Source organism: Podarcis gaigeae (assembly GCF_964106915.1).
Source record: "Podarcis gaigeae genome assembly, chromosome: 4".
In the NCBI taxonomy this organism is placed as follows: Eukaryota; Metazoa; Chordata; class Lepidosauria; order Squamata; family Lacertidae; genus Podarcis; species Podarcis gaigeae.
This window is the reverse complement of record NC_139677.1, coordinates 35,246,303-35,265,783: the sequence shown is the minus strand read 5'-3', so window position 1 is coordinate 35,265,783 and position 19,481 is coordinate 35,246,303. Positions and strand designations below refer to the sequence as shown.

The window sequence follows — 19,481 nt, the reverse complement described above, 5'->3', positions numbered from 1 at the left end:
CAAGGGGGGATAAAAGGGGAATTATGGGATTGATAGATCTATTTGTCTCATGCCATTTTTTGGAACTGTAATACATCATCTTGACACATTTCTGCTGTGAGAAATAGATGAGAAAGAAATGGTCTTCAATGCACCTGGATTTTTCTAATGCCTTTAGAGATGAGCACTAGACATTAATGAACCATGTTTGAGTAGATGCCCCATTAAATAATTTGGAAGGAAATTGCATTGCGGTCTTTCATCCCAGTCTTAAAGAAAGGTGTAGCAGTAAAGGCACTCATCAGAGTAGATTTCTGCAGCTATGTATGTATGCAGTTTTCCAACGTGGCTCAGATTTAACCAGTGGCGTAGCGTGGGTTGTCAGCACCCGGGGCAAGGCAAGTAATTTGCACCCCCTAACCCGTGGATTTGCGCCCCCTAACCCTAACCCCCAGATGTTGCGCCCGGTGCGGCTGGCCCCCCCTGCACCCCCCACGCTACGCCACTGGATTTAACAGGCAAAAAGCTGTCTGGGCAAGGTGCTCATTAGATAATTCCCATGACATCATCAATGGCACTGTTTTGGGTATCTAGAACAGCTTTGCAATTGTTTTTCAAATGCCCTCCTCCTCAGGCATGGACATAGCCAGGATATTTTTTTTTTGGGGTGGGGCAGAACCTCAGATTTGTATTGATTGTTACTGATTAAGGGGGGCAACTGCCTCCCTTCTCCCCCTTGGCTACGCCCATGTCCCTAGGTGAAAAATGGCCACACACATACCATTATAATTTCTCCCACCACCACCAAAAGGAAACTAGCATTAAGGGGGGGGGAACTGATGGTTGAACCAGTGGTCACCTTACTGGAATTTATGTGCAAGCAAAGTTGCAAAGTTGAGATTGCATTGTAAGCAGAATCTCTATTCACTTTGGATAGACTTCTAAGCTGGCTGTCATTAAAGTTCATTTTGCCAGTTCTGAGGTTGGAATTCCTTAATGAAACTGGGAAGTGTTAAAATTAGAAGCTTAAAGTACTTAAAAATTTGTGTTTGAATGCACTGTATTTAAGATGCTATAATAGGAAGTTTACCTTGGGTGGAAAGGTAGCATTCTGGCAAAAGCTTCAGAGAAGGTTGGTATTTTTTCCATTAGAGTGAGATAAGCTACCTGGTGACTCATCTCCAGAAACATGAACTTGCAGAGCTTTCAAGCAGGAAGCTGAAACTTGAGGAGCCTTTGCTTGTTGGAGGTGGCTGGTAGAAGCAGCAGCAGCAGGATTTTTCAATGAAGTGCAAGCTTAGGATCTCCCTCTGAACTGCATAAAAGACTGGACCTCATTGCTTGTGTGCAATGTGCTACTTTGTCATTCTGTAACATGTCTTATTGTATTTAAGTTGTCTGAAGGCTTTGTGGATCGAGGGCCCGACCCCCGCTATGTGAAATAAACACACAAGGACACGTGATATAAGGTTAATGGGCAAGAAAAGGCCACAACTTTATTGATTACAGCAGTGAAAAGGTATTGGCTTAGGCATTGGATGACTATAGGAGGTGGGTTTATTCAACAGTAGGTGGAGCCTGTTGATGCTAATCCAACTATAGGCTCACCCCTGATGTCACCGAGGGTCGTGCCATGGCCTCCCGCCAAGCAGGCATCGGACGGAATACACGACCGCCAGATTCCTTTAACGGAATAACCCACGGTAGATAGCATAGGCGATGGCCACACCTAGCCCTTGACACACATGAATCCAATGCCTAACCTACCCACCAATACCACAAAAGTTGTGACGATTGCTACGAGGTAGGCGAAAAAACCAAAAAGCCTAATGCCAAATGGAAAAACTCCTACCAGGCCCCCCAGAGAACCGGGGCGACCAACCTAAGGTCCATAGCAAGGCCAAAAAACCTAGACCCTGAGCTAAATGGGAGTGGAGGGTGGGTGACTCGCTGCGGGACGATGACGACTGAGGAGGAGGCGGAGCTGGAGCCGCAGCATTAAGCTGCTAAACACGCCCCCCGGAGACACCTGGTTGGGTGCCTGCCGAGGGGCGTGGGTGCTAGCCAGGTGAAGAGGGGCGGGGGCTAAGGCCCCCGGCCAGGGGCAGAGCTCGGGCTCCCGCCCACAACCACTCCCCTCTCTTCCAGGGAGGAGAGTCTTTGCTGCACATTTTGCCATAAAGCTTAGAAGCGCATTTTTGTTGTGGAGATAATTTGTTTCTACACAAGGTCCAGATCAGGATTCCACTGAACAACTCTTAACAGGAATGTCTGCTTATGGCATGCAGGAAAGTTCTTTCAGCTGTCTGAACATGTGCAGAGTGGAGTTTCTTTCCAAATGAGTCACCAGGATACTCTATGGAGTAGGTTATCAGATCAGATAGTGCACTTTACTTAACAAGGTTCTTACCCCTAAAACTGTCTTTATTATTTTAAGAGCAGATACATCATTTAATAATAGAAAAATAATTCTGATGTGTTGCTGTTTCATTCCTACTATTTCCCCCCCTCCTTTTACTTCCCCATTTCGGCTGATATTAGGATGGAGATAAGCATTGTGAGAATTTAGGAAGAGAAATCCTTGTTTAAGATACATGCAGTTGTTCAGAGTCCTTTGTATACATTACCTTAAAGCAAGACTTTCAACTGACATGCCAATGAAAGGAACTACCACTGCAATATTATGGAGAGTTACTCTTTCCAAACCCCAGTGCTCACATATGGCTTACATTTGAGTAACGTTTGAGGACGCAGGTGGCACTGTGGTCTAAACTACTGAGCCTCTTGGGCTTGCCAATCAGAAGGTCAGCAGTTCGAATCCACACAACGGGGTGAGCTCCTGTTGCTCTGTCCCAGCTCCTGCCAGCCTAGCAGATTGAAAGCATACTAGTGCAAGTAGGTAAATAGATACCGCTGTGGCGGGAAGGTAAATGGTGTTTCCATGCACTCTGGTTTCCATCACAGTCTTCCATTGCTCCAGGAGTGGTTTAGTCATGTTGGCCACATGACCCGGAAAGCTGCCTGTGGACAAACGCCGACTCCCTCAGCCTGTAAGTGAGATGAGTGCCACAACCCCATAGTCGCCTTTGACTGGACTTAACCGTCCAGGGGTCCTTTACCTTTACATTTGAGTTAAGTATGCATATAGTTATAAGGAGGGCTGAGAGAGAATTATTCAGTAACCTAAAGCTTTTGGCATAAACTTGAAAAGTAATTAAAAATAAGGCACTCTTTCTTTCTCTCAGCTCTTCTGCTCATTCTGCAGCATGGGGAATATTAACCTACAGCGCAGGAGTTTTGCTTTAGGAATACAAGTCTAACCACAATACCCTGTGTGGGATTCATACCTATTCTGCAGAGTATCTTCACATTGCTGGCTTTGCTGGCCTCAGCCTCCAAAGAATTGCCAATGGAAGATCTGAGAAGTTACATCCCATTGCTTTCTAATAATCTACATAATTTATTGTAATTACATTTACGTTAAAGAAGATGTGATGTTTCAAGTACCTCATGAATTCCAGAAAACGTCTCACCAAGCAGTCAGAAAACTGACTTACCATGGCTAGGAGCAGAAGATTTAAATAATTCTCTCTTCTTTAGGAAAATTACTGAAGTGCTGGATAGTGTTGGAGTACTAAAACAGAGTGCTAATCACAGGAAAGCAAGCACATGTTCTTAATTGAAGCTGTCTCAAGGGTTGTGCTCTTTCTGTTAATAGCCAAGCTTCGGGGGCCTATAAGGAGGTGTGGTTTTTAAATTTTGTTTCCTTTAGTAGGTTCTAGAACAAATGTTCCAGAAGCTAACATCAGAACGAGGGATCAAAGCTTGCTCAATTAGTCCTGGGGAAAAGAAAAAGCATGTTCACATTGTTAAATGGCTTGGGAGAAAATCTGATAGCTCTACTTAGTAATAAATAGATATTTGTATACAAGCCTCTCTGAAGAGGCGTGCTCCAAGAGCTCATAACTGTAGCGTTGCTAAGCAACGCAACCTCACAGCCATAATGTGAACATAAAGTAGGCCCTAAGGAATACAACACATCGACAACGGAAGGAACAAGCGTCACACAGAGGATGTGGTGCTGAGCCAGCGACCAAGAGTATTTGCTGAATCGCTATGGCCAGGCCCTGAGTCAGTTGCGGGTATAATAACCTCCAATGGTTCTATAGCTGAAGGCTGTAGTTTGGTGGTAGAGAATCTTCTTTTCATGCAGAAGGTAGGAAGTTCAAACTTTGGTGTCGTTAGGTAGGACTGAGGGGGTACCCTGCCTGAAACCCTTGAGAGCCACTGCTAGTCAACAGTACTGAACTAGATGGGCCATTGGTCTGTCCAAGTATAAGGCAGCCTCCTGTGTCCCATTCCTAATGTTTTATTATGTGTCTCCCTACCCTACCCCCGAAATCCACTCAAATCAGCCCATGGCTGCACAAGTGGGATCCATCTCCTTCATCTCCTCCGTATTCCCACAGCCTTCTATGGGTAAAATAGGAAGAGAGAGACTGAGAGAAAGAAAATGGCAGCCAAAGGTCACCTGGGCTGTATTCCCATGGCGGTTTATTCTGTTTTCATTACTCTTCTCCAACTGTTAAGGTCTACATTATATTTAAGTATTCACACCAAATAAAACTAATTCTGGGACTATAGTGGTGGTGGTGGTGGGAGGAGGGAGAAATATATATGCAAATATGGCCTTGGTCCTGTATACCTGAAGGAGCGTCTCCACCCTCATCATCCAGTCTGGACACTGAGGTCCAGCTCCAAGGGCCTTCTGGCAGCTGCGAGAAACCAAGTTACAGTACAGGGAACCAGGCAGAGGGCCTTCTCAGTAGTGGCGCCTGCAGTGTGGAACGCCCTCCCAGCAGATGTCAAGGCAATAAACAACTATTTTACTTTTAAAAGACAACTGTTTAGGGGCGTTTTTAATGTCTTACACTGTATTGTTTTTAATATTTGGTTGGAAGCCACCCAGAGTGGTTGGGGAAACCCAGCCAGATGGGTGGGGCATAAATAATAATAATAATAATAATAATAATAATAATAATAATAATAATAAAATTTTATTATTATATTATGGAAACGAGTGCTAAACGTGTGCTATATTCCACTATTGCTGATCATTGCTGGCCTCCTTCTGTCTTGGGGGACAATGGAGGAGTGCACCTTTGGGGGTGAAGTCAAGCTGTCATAAAGTTGAAGTGCTTGCTGTGGCTGTAGAGACCAATATGGAAGAGATTTGTTTTGTTGCAGTTGGGACAGATGAAGGCATCTGGTTGTGCTGCTGCAGATGCACCATGGCGTTTTTCTCTCTGTGCCTTTCCCAGCAGTCATTCATCCTCTGGTCACTGCTATGGATTGCACGACCTGTCTGTCTACAGACACTGCGGTCACCTGCGAGGGATTTTCACAGAGCAGGGTTAATGTTTCCACTATAGTTTAGGAAGTGACATCTACATTGTGTGAAAGCGCAAATGTGTTGCGAAAATTAACAGTTGGGGGAAATGTCATAAAAGTGGAATAAACTGCCATGTGAATGTAACCCTGGTGAACTTTATATCTGAGCTATCATGTCTCCCGGCTCCATGTCCACCATGTCTTTAGGAATTAAATATCCAAGTATATGCAGATAGGGCTGCCTCTTGAATTTGTTGCAAATATATATGTGTAAACAATGTCATTTGATTTTGCACACCACAGCTGCTGAGGTTGCATAAGAACATAGGAAGCTATATTATACCGAGTCAGATCATTGGTCCAGTTACCTCGGTATTGTCTACACACTGTATGACAGCAGCTCTGCCCGGTTTCAGACAGGGGCATCCCCAACCTTACCTGGAGAATGGCAACTGAACCTGAGATATTCTTCATGCAAAGAGGATGCTCTGCCACTGACCCATGGCATTTCCCCAGCTTACTATATTTTTCACTCTATAAGACGCACTTTCCCCCTCCTAAAAAGTAAGGGGAAATGTGTATGCGTCTTATGCAGCGAATCCAGGTGGGAGGCTCTGTCAGTGCTCCTTTTAAAGGAAAAGCCCTGAAGAGTTGCACACATGCTCCACACGGCTCTTTAAAGGGAGCACGGCGCAGCCAGGACAGTGAGCGGGATGGATCCCGCTGGCTGTCTTGGCTTCTGCCATAGCCGGCACAGCTTCTCCCGGCCAGAGAGGCTGCCCGCGGCTAAAGAAGAAGCCAGGACAGTGAGTGGGATCCCGCTGGCTGTTCTAGCTTCTGGCTTAACCAAGGGATGAAGTCTCCGCAGGAGAGCGGGGAGCCTTCATCCCGCTGCCCTGCGAAGGCTTCCTGCGGCTATCCCTGGCTTCTGTGGGAGGTGGGGGAAGGGGCAGAGTGCGTGCTCTGTCCCTTCCCCCACCTCCCAGAAAAGCCCCCAAGAGCCGCACTCCCTTTAAAGAGCGCACGGCTCTTGCAGGAGGAAAGCCAGTAGGCTTGCTTTTGCTGAAGCCAGGAGGGCAAGAGGGATCAGTGCGCACCAATCCCGCTTGCTCTTCTGGCTTCAGGGGTAGCACCGCAAAGCCTCTTGAGCGAAGATGGAGGAGCGCTCCCTCTTAGCTCAGGATGCTTTGCGTTCCTTTCTTATTTCTTGTTTTCCTCCCCTAAAAACTAGGTGCGTCCAATCGTCCGGTGCGTCTAATAGAGCGAAAAATACGGTAAAATGCTAATAACATGATGATTATGGCTCCCCCACCCCTTAGAAGCACACACACAGCTTTTAAATTAGTGCATGACAGGTACCAAATATAGCATGTGGAAAAGAACCTTCAGCTATAGCTAATTGACGGGGAGGGCAGGGATCCCATCTGTAGGTGTAGGGGGTGTTCCAAGCACACATTTCTACTTTGAAACACTGCAAAGACCAGCATAGCAGACACCCAGTGACGGAAGCTTGGCAGTGGATTTCATGAGCCACTGTCTGTAAATATCTTCCTTTCCATTCTTCATTTTGTTCTCTCTCTCTCTCTCTGAATGGATAAGCTCTGCATTTGGTTGCCCATATGTGAAACAAATGCTTTGACATTTGCAAATGTCAGTTTAATAACAAACTCTGGAGGCCCTTGCATTGACATCAGCTTGGTGAAGCATTTCGAAGAATGAAAAACAACTGTCTCTTTCCAGTGAATGAAGCTGTAACTTATGGATGTGGGTACAGTACATTATTGATTGTCTCCAAATGAATTGTCTTTGTTGTGAGAACCAAGCCAATCCCTGTCCTTTGCCGTAGTACTTCACAGTGATTAATCTAGCAAAAGAACACTGTATAAAGTCCATTTGTCTTTCCTTGCTGTGTTTTGTTCAGATTCCAGAAGCAGTCTGAATGTTCTTTCGCAGCTCTTCAGTTGTTGTTGTTGTTGTTGATGATGATTTGGCTTTCCATTGGCGCTCCCTTTTTCTTTTTGTGCTGCATTGTCCCATAACCAATACAGATTTAATGGCAAGATTACAACTCAATAGCGAGTTAGACATACTGAGCAAAATCAAATGGGACAAATTTGATTTTTGGAGACATGAGAAGCTCTTGTGCTGCCGAAGCTAAACAATGATGTTTCTGAAAGTTGCATTGATAGGCGACAGTCTAGGAACTGGTTTGGTGGTCAAAAAGCCACAGTTCCAAAATGCAACAGGGTTAGACTGTTTTCCCTTGACAGTTTATTCTATTTCCCTTACGTTTCCCTGTTAATCTCCACATTATATTTGAGCTTTCAAATGTACAAGCCACTTCTGGAAAATTAATGGAATATGGCACAAGTTCAGAGCTCATTTCCATGTTATTTGATTGCAGGAAAAAACCCAACGATTTCCAGCCCCCTTAATTCAAAACATTGTGGGAGTAATGTGACAAAATTTGGGGTGGTATATTAGCGTACAGTTCTCTCCTGCTGTTTTCATGGTGGAACAGAAGCAAACACATGCAGAAAGGGTGGGAGAGTAGCAACGTTGTGCAAGGTCATCCGTTGTTGTGTCACACCACACCCACTGGTGTGAATGGGAATTAGCACAACGTAGTCCATAACACGACAGTTACTGCAGTTGGAAAATGGGACAGAAGCCTTAGCGTTATAATCAGGTACACTAACTAGTTCCGCACATTTGAATACACCCTCAAGATAATGTTAGAAACCGGCACAGAAGCGCTAGTAATACAACCAGGAAAGCTAATGCAATAAACCTCATGTTTGAATGCAATCTTAGGTAGGTTTGTCTTTAAATGTGACCTGGACCAAATTTCTCCCCTATTCTGACTTGCTATGGGAGGGGAGGGGAGGGGTGTGGGCACGTGTTGTGAGCTTCACCCTCACCGCCACCTCTCCTCCCTGTTCTGTCCAGGAATGTTTCAGGAGGCGTGGAAAGGGATGACTGCACCTTTTGTGAAATTGTTGATTCACCCTCCCCATGCACATTTTCTGAAGTGCCTCCTGGAAACCTGTCATTCCCACCTTGCATCGCTGAAACTTCATCTGTAGCTGGAACTACTCGTTTCTTTCAGCCAGAGACTTGTTATGAGTTTGGGTGGGGAGGGCCAGCTGTCTGCTTGGGTGCTCTTCTCATTCCTGTATCCAGCATGAATTCAATTCCTGGGAGAGGCAGGCTAGCTTCCTGGCGAGGTAATGGCACTCTTAAGTACGGGTCATTAAGGTAGCAAAGGAAGTAGCTCTGTGCCAGGGGACAAATAGGTTGGGTTCCCTCCCTCAACTTGCTGGTACTTAGAAAGATGAAGGCCAAGGCAGAGGATTGAGTTATGTGAGCTGCAAGCTGGCAAGGCTGAAGGCTGGGCAGCTGAGAGACAGAGCTATGCCTGATTTCTGTTGGAATCCAAGGCTGCGGCTATGGAGAAGCAAAGCCCTCTTGGGGTGTTAATGCTGTGAACCCCTCAACCATGGGCTCAGGTTGTGTATATATATGTCTAAATAAACCATATATCCTAAAGACACCACAGTCTCTGCTGTGCCTCATTCCAAAGGGTGAGAGTATCGTGCAACAATATTTAGAATGAGAACTCAGGGCAATGCGAGTGATTAATACCGTATGCATATTGGAAGATGGGAGCCTAAGTAGAATTGATGAGAACTTTGCAGTGCAGAGATCATTAACAACAGCTTATTATAGAGGACACAGTCTAGTTTCGATGATACATGCATACTGTCCTCTAACTTGGTGCAGATTTAATTTGTGGGGTGCGGGGAAGCAGTGGTGGCACAAGCAGACAAATGGTAATGTATAGCCGTTCTTTGCAAATGGTTATTCAAATGCCATTTGCCCACAATAGAATTGAAAATTACTTCAATACCTGCTGGGGGAAAGTGTCAACTATACTGTTGCCTGCAAAGGAAAAACAACAACAACAATAGGACTCTCTCTTTAACATCATGGGCTTCCTTTGAGCACTACACCTTTTACCAGTACTGAGCTTTCTGTATTGATGGTTCCGTATTGAGTTTTTGGTTTTTGGACATTTTGGAACTTGAACGGTCTTCCAGAACAGATTGTTTGAAAACCGAGATACCACTGTATTTCATTGGGAGGATTAAAGCTATGTTTATGGACAAATAGATGGAAAGAAAAATAACTAGATTGACGTTTAACCCTGTAATTAATGAATATGTGTGTAAGCACATATGTAATTTGTGAAATTATATTTAAATGCCAAGTGAGGAATTATTGTTAATTCATGGTGTTTCTTTATCCCTTCAAAAACGTTCTAGATCACTCTGCTGAAGTAGGAGAAACATATATATTGATAGTGCTCTAAGCTGTCTGTATGCTACTAGACAAAACAGCATTTTGCATGCACAAGAGGGAGGTATTAACAGGTGTGTGTGGTGGAGGAGGAATCCTAATATTTTGCAGAAGCAGCCTGTGTTTTGGATGACAAGGGGAAAAAATCTTTGTAAAAAAATATCCCTGGGGAAACCCCAGCCACACACACAGACAAAATACTTAACGAGGAATGAGCATGCTCAGTGGGCACTGAATGCTAAGTACACAGTGGTGGAAAACAGTAGAGGGATGTGAAATAAAATGGAATATCTGAAATCCTGATCAGATGATACCATTTGTAACAATTACTAGCCACCGTTCTACTGTGGCCAATTCTGTGAAATTTATAATCGACAAAATGTGTGGAAGCATGTGAAATGGAATAAAAGAACAGACTGGGAAGGATATCTTTCCCAGTCAGAATCCAAGCCAGATTCAGGGATCCTTGCTGGAAAGGAATTATTTCTGGACCAGGACTACCAGATTCTAGTACGTTCCAACCTGCATGGTTGGGAGCAGCTGAATTTAGTTGAGGGCTCCAGATGTTAGAGCTACTTGTTCAGTAGCAACAGAAATGGGAAAAACTTGGTTCAAACAGATACTGTGTATGGAAGCTGGTTGTCTAGGACTGGGGAAAAAGAAGACTCCAGCTGCTGCTGCTGCTTCTGCTGCTCCAAAGATGGCTGTGGCTCAAGGCAGCATTTGTAGGAAAGGCAGCCTGGCATCTGGCCTCATGCATGCACTGTGGCAGTGCCAAGCTGGGGGGTGGGGTGGGGAGAGCTGGACACTCAGCTATTTAAGCCCATTGCTCAATTTCCTCTGCCTTCTGCATTTTTGTGGCACCCACTCTCCAGTCCTGTATTCAGTGCATAGGTAATGCTTACAGTAGTTGCCTTTTTGAAGTCAGGTAGGATGGGGGGGCTGTCAGCTGATTGCTCTTGCTGGCTGGATTTTTGTCTATTTTGCACTGGTTTGGTGACCGGTGCCTTTAGCAGGTAAGGTAAAGGGACCCCTGACCATTAGGTCCAGTCGCTGACGACTCTGGGGTTGCGGCGTTCATCTCGCTTTATTGGCCGAGGGAGCCGGCGTACAGCTTCCGGGTCATGTGGCCAGCATGACTAAGCCACTTCTGGCGAACCAGAAACGCCGCACGGAAACGCCGTTTATCTTCCCGCTGGAGCGATACCTATTTATCTACTTGCACTTTGCTTTCAAACTGCTAGGTTGGCAGGAGCAGGGACCGAGCAACGGGAGCTCACCCCGTCGCGGGGATTCGAACCGGCGACTTTCTGATCGGCAAGTCCTAGGCTCTGTGGTTTAACCCACAGTGCCACCCACGTCCCTAGGTTGGCAGGTAGTCACCCTTAAACAGGTTAGTTGGCCAGATCGGCAGGAAGTTGTGGGAAGTTATTAGGTAGTTAAGGTTTGGTGAGCACCAAGAGTAGTAATCCTGAGACTTGTCTTCAGTAGACTTGCTGGCAGGGTAAGGAGCAGCTTTGTGGTGCCCTGGAAGGTCTGTTTACTCACTGGAAAGGGTGGGACTTAAGGGAAGGGGTAGATGAAATATTGCCTCTTATCCTTGGCAGGGTTGACACAAGCAGACAAGCTGCTTTGTGCACCTTGGTTCTGCACTGCAGATCTTTTGCATTAAATAAGTCAAGCCCAGTTCACCTAACCTTTGTGTCTTGCCTTCTTATTTCCCTAGGTGGCTGCAATTCAGCCTATAGGTGTGGGGCCACACTTCCCTGCAATACAGTCCTAAATACCTAGGACTGTGCAAATTTTTGAGGCTGCCTATGTTAGCTGGTGATCCTCAGTCTGTTCAGAAATGAAAAAAACCCCACACATTATTTTATTTCATTTCATTTGAGAAACTAGGTATTCCTCTCTGCTCTTCTATGCTGAATTTTTTCTGCTGGAAATCTTGGAGCTTCTGACTAGACATAGTTAGAAGAAGCTTAATTATTTTATATTTTCATAGGGATTTGATGGTGAGTGTTGTGTGTTTGTGTGCATGGAACTGAGGGACAGGTATTTAAAGTTGTTGGTAATTTGTTTTCTGGGTGTTTAAATTAGCATATTGTTAATTAAATGAGTGTCTGACATCTGGCAGGATATAAGCCTTCTAGTCCTTAATTCTGTGTAAAGCTTCTCTGCTAAGCCAAATTATTGGTGCCATTTGGGAGTGTTGTAGCTTTCATCAGAGATTGCAAAGCACTCTCCAACAATTTCTGTTGCAAGCATCTTCTATTATGCTTTCTGTTGCAACTTGCAGTGTGGTCAATGAGTTCATCGGCTCAAGGAAGTGAAGGCTTTCAGACCCACTTAGGCTTGAATTTCCAATGTCCCTACCTCCTACTTCTCCTTTACCTAAGGAGTAGTTCTGAAAATATAGTTAAATTGGTATCCTTTTAGGTAGTGGAAATTTAATACAAGTGAAAAGCTGAAGACAGTGCATGGATTTTGGCAGCTTATTACAGAGAGCAAGATAAAGTCAGACAAGAATTTTTAAAAGACAGCTATTACCCCACAGGCAGATTTTCACAATCAAATGCAAATGTGAACTTTAGTACCTGCCCGCCCTTCTGTAAGTACCTTTCCACTTTCTGCAATAAGAAGCTTGTTCTTTCCATATATTTAGGTTTCTTTTGCTAATCTCAAACAAGTTTTGACTCTTGTTCAATAAAGTTTTCCAACGGCATCCACTGATGCTTGGCTTTCCAGTTCCCAGTGCACACACAATGCTGTAGACTCAGCAGACTGTGTCAAATGGATGTTATGTCAATTGGAAATGGATCCAAGTGAAGGTTTATTACTATAACAAATGAGAGAAAGGAATACCATGCAGCCACTCATAAACTCTACTGACAGGCCTGCCTGAGCATTGAGGAAGCCTTGCTCCTGGTGCCACTGTGAAGAGAGGGACAATGGTGCATGGAAGGAGCTTTTCAGTGATAGCTCCCAGGTTGTGGAATGCCCAGCGCTTTGCTCCAACATTGTATGGTTTTCATTGGCAGGTCAAATCACACTTTTTTGTCTAGGCTTTGAGAGGAGTGAGGTGAGGTGACATTTTACATCCTTTTCTGTATTGCTACCTACTCTACTGTATAATGCCTCTGCGATAATTTTTACTGTAATTTTAGATATTACGTTTTTCTGGTTTCATCTTCTGACATGACCCATCCTTGGGCTGTTGGGTGAAGGACTGGTAATAAATTCAGTCAGTCAGTCAGTCAGTCAGTCAGTCAGTCAGTCAGTCAAGGACTCAGTAAGTATGCCAGGCTAACTCCATTATATTCTATAACATACCCTCCAATATGAAGCAGCCCCAAACTGGGATGCCATCTTTTGGGGCCATACTCTTGCGTGAGTCACGTGACTCATGTTAGAATGTGTGGCCCCTCCCCAAAAAGTGCTTCTTCCAGGGACAGTGCCCCAAAATGAGCTTGAGTGCGGCCTGAAATTATGTGAGATTGCGGCAGCCATTTTGGCTGCTGTCCTCTCATGAGAAAAAAATTGGAATGTCCTGTTTTTCCCTGGGACAGTTGATGGGTATGCTATAACAAGTTCGTCCAACATCTGGGATAAAAGGCAGAAGCATTGCACTGAGTGGGGCAGAGCCACTTAGCTACCTTGTTGGCAGGTGGGTCACTGGTACAAAGGCACCAGTGGAGCCAATCTGAGGCTCCTGCTGGCATGTTTGCATATACCATATGGACCTCTCCACCACCTCTTCATAAGCAACAGTGACTCAACTGCCGGGAAGCTAGCATAGCAGCTCTGCCCCACCCAGACAGTCACTTGCAGTAAAATGTATCATTGTGATGTGATTAATTCTGTATTCTCTAACATCACAGACCAATGTGAATACGGCCCTTGAACTTCTCCCAAGGGTAAAATCGGCAAAGGATAATGAGCTCCCACACAGCAAACAAAAAATAAAAGACAATAGGCAGGAATGTTTTTTTAATTTAAAAAATGGCTTTTTATTGAAAATAAGGTCATAAATTTTGGAGGAATGCAAATGCTAATGAGGCTGCTACTGGATTGTGAGCACTTTGAATAATTCTGTTAACGTGCTGGGGACAAAAAATTGGCAAGCCACTGTCAAAAAAACTTGATTGCTTAGTTGCTCGCTCTGCATAATACACAACATACTCTTATTTTTTGATGTTGATGGGATATTATCATGAATTATCATAAAAGTCAAATTGGTTTGCCAACAGCATTTTAAAAGCTGGCATGCCAGCCATCAATAAGAGCGACTCTATCACATTTTCTGCTGCTATTTTTAGAACAGAGTTTACTTCTAATCAAATGAAAATATGTTACAAGGACTTTTTATAGTTTGCAAGCCCAGCTCCATAAATAAAAAGGCTGAGTAACTTTGTAGTAATCACTCAAGATAGTTTTTAACCTTATTAAAATGTGAAGGTACAGGTCGGTACTACTTCATACTTTGAGTATTACATGGATGGTCTGATTCACCGAAGGAGAGTAGCGCCTGCCTTTTTTTTTTTTTTTTGCTGAGGGAATAAACCCATTAAAGAGGCTGCTACATAGGAAATAAACAGGCAGTCACCAACCTGAGGTTAATTTGTCAGGAGCTGCCAGCTCTGTGTGCAGGTAGTTCCCTAATGAGGTGAACCGAAAAGATGGCCTCACTCTTTATATGCCAAACCAACCACTGCACTCTGCAGAAGAGGACCTTCTGCAGAAACCATCTCAACAGGGTTCCTGGTCCATATGGCATACCTTCTGGGTGTCCCAATTTTCCAGGGACAGTCCTGGAATTGCAAAAGCCACCCTGGTTTCTGATTTGAAGTTGGAATGCACCTGTTTCCCCCACCAGTGCCACCATGTCTGAGCTTGAGGAGGAGGAGGAGCTTGTCCTGAGCAACAGCAGCTGCCCTAGGGCGACTTGTAGTGGCTGCTGGAGAGAGTGGGTGAGGAGGAGGAGGAGAGGCTGTGGCCACCAAGGGCCAGCTCCATGTGATGCACCGGCTCCAGAGGGGCAGGCAGAGGGAAGGGCTGCCCTGGGTGGGAAGGAAGTCAAAGTGGAACAAAGCGCAAGGAGTCTTGACTAAAATAAAAATAAAAATCTTTGTGCATCTGCCTCTAAGCTAGGCCGTCTCTAAAAGTTGTGTGCTTTCCTTTTTCTAAATCTACCAAAGAGTAAAATAAAACCGGGATTAAGGGGTCTTCTCAGGACGTGTGTGCTGTGCCCTATTCGTGAGGTGGTATAGGCACTTGCCCTTCTTCCAGTAGTAAATGCTCTGTGGGGACAGGGACTAAGGATGGGGGGTCAAGGAGAGTCAGTTGTTGAGGGAGTGAGAAATTTTCCTATTTTCTTCAGAGGGCTGCTGGAGGGTATGATATGGTGCAGGAATTGGGCCTTTAATATGGTGACACGGGTGGCGCTGTTGGTTAAACCACAGAGCCTAGGCCTTGCTGATCAGAAGGTTGGCTGTTCAAATCCCTGCGACGGGGTGAGCTCTCATTGCTCGGTCCCAGCTCCTGCCAACCTAGCAGTTCAAAAGCACGTCAAAGTGCAAGTAGATAAATAGGTACTGCTCTGCTGGTCAGGTAAACAGCATTTCCAGGCACTGCTCTGGTTCGCCAGAAGCGGCTTAGTCATGCTGGCCACATGACCCAGAAGCTGTACGCCGGCTCCCTTGGCCAATAAAACGAGATGAGCGCCGCAACCCCAGAGTCGGCCACGACTGGACCTAATGGTCAGGGGTCCCTTTACCTTTACCTTTAGGGTGACATATTGCACAGATACAGTCTCTATTATCCTCTCATCACCTATTGAAGACCTTCCTTTTTCTAACAAGCCTTTCAAGCGAAGATTTTCATCCCAGTTTGTGTCTGTACTGGACTTGAATGGTTTTCTATATATGTTTGTGATTCCCACACAGAGCTTTGGGATGTTTTATAGGAAGCAATTCATAAATAAACCTTTGGACTGCAGGTAGCAGCTTCTCAGTGAAATACATCCAGCCTCTGGACTAACTCTTGCCCACCCAGACTGGCTATTGGACACGCCTGGAAAGGAAGGAGCAAAAGATGACCTCCTGTTCTGTTTAGCTTTGCACAAGCAAGCAGGTCTGACTAAGCTCTGGTGTTTCCTGTATTGTTGCCCCCTGTTTTGGACCTCAGGCTTGCTCCTGCCATTGTGTTGCTTCCTGAACCTAGGCAACATCGCCATAACATCTCTGCCTCTTGCGTTAGTGCTGGTTGCTTCCCACCTAATTCTACAGAAAGTGAAGATTTGGATGAGAATTTAACAAACTAGGGAAACGAAGCTGTAATGAATCTAGCAATTATGAAGTTGGCCCATTACTGTATGAATGCCTGTCTTGGAAAACACATCAGCTTCAGTTTGTGCTCTGGGAACAATTGTGTGAGTTAGCAACACCGCTTTCCTCATTCAGGCAATTAGTGCAGAGAATTAATATATGCAGTGTCAAAAACAGTACCCTAAATGGAGACTAATGGTGCTTGATAATAGGCCCTTGATGGGGGTAACCTTACTTTTCACTTCACGCCCTGGTGTCAAATGTATGCAAAAAGGGGAAAAAAATTAATAGCAATTAATAGTGTGCTAATCATAATGTTATGGAAACTGCCATACCAAATATAAATCAAATGGGCATTTGGTCATCTCTTATTAAAGGATGCTCCATTAATCTTGTATTCCAGTTACATATGCATACTGGTCCAGATTTGGTCGTACATCCTTTTTTAAATGTTGGGCGTCACATTTAAGTACAGAGGTAGCAAAAAAAATGACCTCCAGATGTCCGGGACTACAACTCCCATCAGCCCCAGCCAACATGGCCAATTGCCAGGGATGATGGGAATTGTTGTCCACAACATGTGGGAGCCTACCCCAGTCTGCAAGTACAGTGGCAGCATCACAGGACTCTGTGGCACCAGTGTGTCCTGCACTGGCATTTATACATGATGGTGGCCAGGTGAAACCACACACTAGTAAGTGTTTTGTCCATATGCCAAGTTTCCAGTTTCAACCAGGGCTTTCATTCTGAAAACAACCCTTTATTGCAGTGGTGGGGAACCTTTGGCCCTCCAGATATTACTGAACTGCAACTCAACATCTTTCCCAGCAAGCATGGCCGATGACTCTGGACGATGGGAGTTGAAGATGAGCAACATCTGGAGGGACAAAGGTTCCTCACACCTGATATGAAAGGACATGGGTCTTTGCTGAGTCGGACAGAGACCTTCATCAAACACCACACTCTAATCCAGGATTGGGAAACCTCTGCCCTGACAGACATTGCTGGACTCAACTCCCATCCACATGGCCAATAGTCAGGGATGCCCCAATGATGGGAGTTGCTGTTCAACAACATCTGGAAGGCCGCAGGTTCCCAATCCGTACTCCTGGATCTGTTAGAAAGCCTCACATAGGAATTTCCAGGCTTTGAACTAAAAGTGAGCCTGTGGAAGTGAATATAATTCATCAACCCCAAGTGCAGAGTTCTGCTGTCAGCCTCCGTGATGTGTGGCTTAGAGGTTCTGTGCCAAAGCAAGAATCACTCACATCTCCAGACTTGAACCTGTCAGCTGCAATGGGTGCCAAGGGTGATGAGCCAAATGGGAGAAATAAGAACAGAACTGGATTTATTATAGTTCCATGAGCAAAGATTGTGGGCTGAAAGTGGGTAGCAAAGCAAATCCAGCTAAGATAAGAGGATATCTTCTTTTGTCTATGGAACTATCTAGTGAGGAGATGGGCTTTATGTAGAGCAATGGCAGCTTGATCATAGATGCAAAGGGCTTAATGTAGTGCAATACTTTGAAAAAGAATGCTCACCAATCTTTGCAGTGCTTTTTACCGGAAGCAAAGAGCTGAAATGATATTACACCATGTCACATTGTTAATGATACACACAGATGAAGGCTGGAAGTAGGAAAATGGCATTGCCTCTAGAAACTACTGACTCCTTTGCACAGGTTCATAATGAAGTGACTCCTTGGCACCAGTTTCTAATAAAATAGGAAGTCATTGATGGAGGAAAAGTAAATTGTAAATTGTAAGTTTAATTTGTTGGTGTTCTTTTTGTTATGTAATGTTTTTCGTTTCTTTTTTGTTCTTTTATTTTGTCTTTTTTGTTGTATTAGTGTTTGGTGTTGTATGGTGAATTGAAACCAATAAAAAGAATTTTTTTTAAAAAAGATGGAGGAAAAGTTACATATTCATATGCACAATACTAAGTTCTATTGTAACTTGTGCCTAACTTTGTACTGCATTGTGACTCTGGTGAATAGTGGGATCAGAACTGATGAAATAAGTTAATATCATACAGGCTACTTAAGAGAAGTTAAACAGGGACAAAATCAACATAAGCACAAGTGATCTTATGGGTAGTTGGTGAGGATAAAAGACATCTCATAAGAGGGTAGGGAGATTTCAGACTATGGCTTCTTAATGGAGAAGAAAAGGTGTTAATGCCATCACAACCCCTTTTATCCAGGAAATAATATGTAATAATGCACTAAGAATGCATTGGATTTTCTTTATGCCTTTATTGTCACGCACTGTGCCATACAGAAAGGTGTCTTTTGAACGCTACTAATAAAGTAGGTCTTCATTTCCCCAGGACACTGTAGGTGGAATCCAGATTTAGACTAGATCCACTGAAATTAGTCAAGTTTGTGAAGTTAGTCAAGACAAACATAACTCCCATTGATTTCAACAGGTCTGCTCTAAACATGACTAAGTCTGGATTCAACCCATTAAGCATAATCCTTGTATCGCTTTTGACATAACTGATGGAATGAGAGCAAATGAGAAGGTAGGCATACTGAGTATTGCAAAAAGTTGTAGCAGTCTCACCTTGTATGCAGTTGTGCTTTATAAATTTTATTTTATACTGACATAGGTTTGGCATTGTTTATTTTTAAAAATTCTGTTCCAGCTTTCTTTCTTTAAAAAGTCTATGACCTGCTTTTAGTTTTGTCTGAGGGCAGAAAAATGAAAAGCCCCAAACTCCCTGGAGCTTTTGTAATCCAATGGGTGCATACCCTCCGAAGTTTCTCCGATGAAAACAGGGACATCTTATTGGAGTGTGAGGTTGGCAGTGAGGAGATAGTCAAAGGCTTTAAAAATGTAGTTAGTCTGGAAGTGGGCAGTTCAGGGTGGAACTCAGTTTGATATGAAAAAGCATCAGAGATACTAAGAAAGAAGAGAGAAAATTCTGCTTTAGAATAATTTTTTTTTTCAGAGTCTGGTAAAGTGAGTGACTATTTGAGTTCAGGGAAAGTGGATGGTGTTTTAATCTACTTTTTGTTGTTTTGTTCCATTTGGGAATTGGCAAGATTCCTGTAACTTCCCCTTATAATATATTTCTCCTAAAACTCCATGCCCGCCTCTTAGTAAACATTTAGCTTTTACTTACTCCATAAAGCTAAAAATGCACTACCTTGATTGACTTAAGGGAGACCCCAGGGAAGTCTTCAGGTGGGCTGATAAAGTGCAGACTTGTAGAAATAATTCCCCCTCTTTATCTGGTGGCAAAAAGTTCATAAATGGGGAAGGGGGTGCATACTCTCAAAGCAGTATTCTGGAAATTACAAGGGGAGCACTATTGTACTCGCATCCGACTTGCAGGGTTCCCATCATTTGGTTGACCATTGTGAGAACAGGATGCTGGACAGGATTTGGCCCAATCCAGCCTGGTGGTTCTTATGTTCTTGTGGAA

The 19,481-nt window shown here is 44.2% G+C and overlaps 2 long non-coding RNA genes across 2 annotated transcripts in view; both read left to right on the top strand.

Annotated features, from left to right (window-relative positions):
• LOC310842591 overlaps nucleotides 1-19,481 on the top strand; it is a 112,744-nt gene that overhangs the window by 15,479 nt on the left and 77,784 nt on the right. The gene's annotated exons all lie outside the window — the stretch shown is intronic.
• The window catches only part of LOC310842577, an 84,460-nt gene continuing 68,480 nt past the window's right edge, over nucleotides 3,502-19,481 (top strand). The window contains exon 1 of the long non-coding RNA XR_014563232.1: nucleotides 3,502-4,195. This is a non-coding gene — a long non-coding RNA (uncharacterized lncRNA). The remainder of the gene's footprint in view (nucleotides 4,196-19,481) is intronic.